Raw genomic sequence first — 4,105 nt, forward strand, 5'->3', positions numbered from 1 at the left:
ACAAGAGCTTCGGTGATGGCATCGAAGTCGACGAACAACGACATGGTGGAACTGCGGAAGGTGATCGGGGAAATGTCCCTCGCAAACGAGCAGCTTCGAACCATGTGTAAAGAGCTGCAGCAAGAGCTTGTGATGCTGCGACAGCGGATTGAGGCCAATGACAACATGGCCCGCGAGGAACGAAAGTTGGCCCGGGAGGAACTGAAGCTGGCCCAGCAGCAGTTCAAAGAAGAGCTGCAATGGAACAAGCAACAGGCTCGTCAGTGGCACGAGGAGACTCAACGTCTCCGCAAGGAGCTAGAAAAGGAGACGGCAAGCCACCAGGAGCTGTTGGCGCAGATGCTTGGTTGTGGCGGCAATCAGGCACAGCAATCGCAGCTGCAGGAGCAGTCGTCTTCTTTGACGAAGCAGCAGCCCCAACGGTTGCAGAAACAACAGCAACGGCCACAACAGACGCAGGGGCCAACGCGTGGCCCTGCTCAGCAGCAACCGCTGCAGCAGCAACAACAACAGCAGCAGCAGCGGCCGTCCTATGCCAATGTGGCTGCCGAGGCATCTGGTACACAGGCGACGCAGAGTGGCGCATGGACGGTGGTGGGACCCCGCAAGGCACCACCGAAGCCGCAGCAGCAACAACAGCAGCAGCCGGAAAAGCCACGCCCGCAACTTGCGCCACGCAAGCAGTCGACGAAAAAGAAGCTGGACGCTATAGAGGTGGCCCCAGGAGACGGTCAAACGTGGACAGACGTTTACCAGCTAGTCCGCAGCGCACCGTCGTTGGCTGAACACCAGGCGAAGCTCGGTGTGGGACGGCGAACGACGCGGGATCGGCTGGTTATGGACGTAGAGGACGGTGCTAATTCGGAAGCAATTTTTCAACGTGTGCAGGAGGTCTGCGCACAGGCCGCAGCTCCGGCCACCGCCCGCCTGGTGACGGAAACGGTAGAGGTCCGCCTGGAAGAGGTGGACCCTTTAGCGACGGCGACGGACGTGGCGACGGCGATCCAAACATTCACAGAGCAGTCGGTGAAGGAATCCGCCGTGCATTTGGTCAAGGCATGGAATGGCACGCAGACGGCATACGTCCGAATGGCAGTGAAGGCGGCAGCGAAGATTGCGCAGCAGCACGTGAAGGTGCTGCACACTTCGTGCCTAGCTACGCAGTTGACACCACTGACGCGGGGCCAGCAGCGGTGCTTCAAATGCCTGGAGCACGGACACCTGCGGCACCAATGCCGGAGCGAGATGGATTGGTCGACGCACTGCATCCGCTGCGGCCAACCGGGACACCTGGCCCGAACATGCACGGCAGCGGTCTGCTGCGTGACATGCAAGGGCCCGCACCGGGTGGGACATCCGTCCTGTCCTCGACAACGATAAAGGTCCTGCAGATCAACCTCGGGCGCAGCAGATCAGCGCAGGACCTGATGCTGCAGACGGCGCGGGAGCTGGGGGTGGACGTTGTCATCGCCTGCGAATTATATAAGCCGCCTCGGGACAACGGCAGATGGGCGGTGGATGAGGCGCAGAGTGTGGCAGTGGTCGCCACCGGGGCTTATCCCATACAGCGTTTATGGGAAAGCGCTCATCCTGGGCTGGTGGTGGCCACAGTGGGAGGAGTGACATTCGCTAGCTGCTACGTCTCGCCAAACACCGGACCAGCGGACTTCGTCGCCTATCTCGAGGCGGTGGAGATGGCGTTGGTGGGACATCAGCACCTGGTGATGGCAGGTGATCTTAATGCATGGAGTACGGACTGGGGGAGTGCCCGCACAACATCGAGAGGGCACATCCTCAAGGGCGCTATCGACCATCTGCAGCTGGAGGTCCTCAACCGCGGCAACGTGCCCACCTTCAAGGGCAATGGGGTCGCGCGCGAGAGCGTTGTAGATGTGTCCTTCGCGAGCTCTACGGTCGCCCTTGAGGACACCTGGAGGGTCAGCCAGCGATATTCGTACAGCGACCACCGGTACGTGGAGTTCTTCGTGGGCGTTCCGGGGAGACGGTCAGCACCGCAGCAGCGTACGAAACAACACCATCGGACGCAGTCGTCTCGCCTCCCGCAGCATGCAGGAGTTCGCTGGAAGACGTCGACTTTCTGCAGGGAGGGATACCAGGCTGCGCTGATTGATTGTCGATTTGCAGAAGCGGACACGCCTGACGCGCTGGTAGGAGCGCTGTCCCTGGCCTGCGACAGGACGATGGAGCGAGTGGGCCCGCCAAAGTTCCGTCAGCCGCCTAGGCTCTACTGGTGGACTCCGGAGCTGGAACGCATGAGGCGTGAGTGCGAGGAGGCGGAAGAGAGGCATCGTGGGGCCACGGGGCCAACAGAACGGGACGCGGCTTTGGGGCGTCTGCAGGACCTTCGTAGAGGGCTGCAGCGCGGGATCCAGGAGAGTCGAAACGAGAAGCTCCAAGAGCTGATCGACGGAGTCGACAGCGACGTATTCGGACTGGGATACAAGGTGGTGATGGCCAAGCTGCGTGGTCGCACCCCGCCGGAGACGGACCGGACAGTGCTGGAGCCGATCGTGGATGCCCTGTTTCCGCTGCATCCCCCGTTCGAGTGGCCAGCCATCGAGCGAACGGCTGACGAGGAGAGGCTGCGACCCGTCACGGAAGCGGAGGTTCTCGCGCTGGCAGAACGGATGGCCCCATCCAAAGCACCTGGGCTCGATGGGATCCCGAACGCGGCGGTGAAAACCGCGATCCGTGAACACCCGCAGGCGTTTGTGCGGGTGTTTAACGACCTACTGGAACGCGGTGAGTTCCCGCGGGCTTGGAAGGAGGCGAGGCTGGTGCTGGTAGCCAAACCGGGCAAGCCACCGGGCGATCCATCGGCGAGCCGACCGCTGCTTCTGGAGGGAGCAGTCCCCAAGTTGTTCGAGAGGTGCATTCTCGAGCGCCTAAATGAACACTTGGAGGACAGCGCTGCCCCTCAACTGTCGCCGGAGCAGTACGGATTTCGTCGCGGGAGGTCAACGGTGCAGGCGATCCAGCGGGTCGTCGAGCGGGGCGAGTTCGCGCGGTCCTTCCACCGCACCAATGGACGCGATCCACGATGTCTGGTGGTGGCAGCGCTAGACGTCCAGAACGCGTTCAACACGGCCAGCTGGAGGGCGATCGCTGCGGCACTGCGTGAAAAGAACGTCCCGGCCGCGCTTCAGAGAATACTGCGCAGCTACTTCTCCGAGCGTGAGCTCGCTTACGAGACCAGCGAGGGACCAGTCCGCAGGCCGGTGTCGGCGGGGGTACCGCAGGGCTCCATCATCGGTCCTACATTGTGGAATACGATGTACGACGGAGTCCTGCGGCTGGCGTTTCCGGACGGCGTGGAGGCGATCGGCTTCGCAGACGACCTGGTGGTGCTGGCAGGTGGCACGACTCCGCAGACGGCGGCCCAGTCGGCCCAGGAGGCCATTCGCATGATCGGGGAGTGGATGGCCGACAGACACCTTAAGCTGGCGCCCGCGAAGACCGAGGTTATCATGGTGTCCACCATGCGACAGGGCTACCAGCAGCCCACGGTCGCCATCGAGGGAGTGCAGCGTCAGCCGACGCGGTGCTTGAAGTACCTGGGGGTGGTTCTGCATGACCACTTGCTGTGGACCCCACACGTAGAGTTCGCAACGGCAAAGGCGCTCCGGGTGGCGAAGGGGATCTCTCGTCTTATGCAGAATCACGGGGGCCCGAAAGGCGCGAAACGGCGACTGCTCTCTTCGGTGGTGGACTCGACGCTGCGGTACGCTGCACCGGTGTGGCACAGGGCCACCAACCTTCGGAAGTGCAGCCGAGCACTGAAGCGGGTGCAGGCGCAGTACGTGAGGCCAGTCGCCAGGACCTTCATATCGGTTCGGTATGAGGTTGCCACGGTCCTGGCGAGCGTCATCCCGATCTGCATGCAGATACAGGAGGACGCCAGATGTTATCATCAGCATCAAGCGACTGGCACTCCATTGCACCAGCTGCGCATCGAGGAGCGCGCGGCCACTTTGCGACAGTGGCAGGCAGACTGGGACGCGCTGGCGCCGGCTAGCCGGTTCACGGCCTGGGCGCATCGGGTGATCCCGGACATCGCGGCGTGGAAGAACCGTCGGTTTGGGGA

Source organism: Anopheles marshallii (assembly GCF_943734725.1).
Source record: "Anopheles marshallii chromosome X unlocalized genomic scaffold, idAnoMarsDA_429_01 X_unloc_33, whole genome shotgun sequence".
In the NCBI taxonomy this organism is placed as follows: Eukaryota; Metazoa; Arthropoda; class Insecta; order Diptera; family Culicidae; genus Anopheles; species Anopheles marshallii.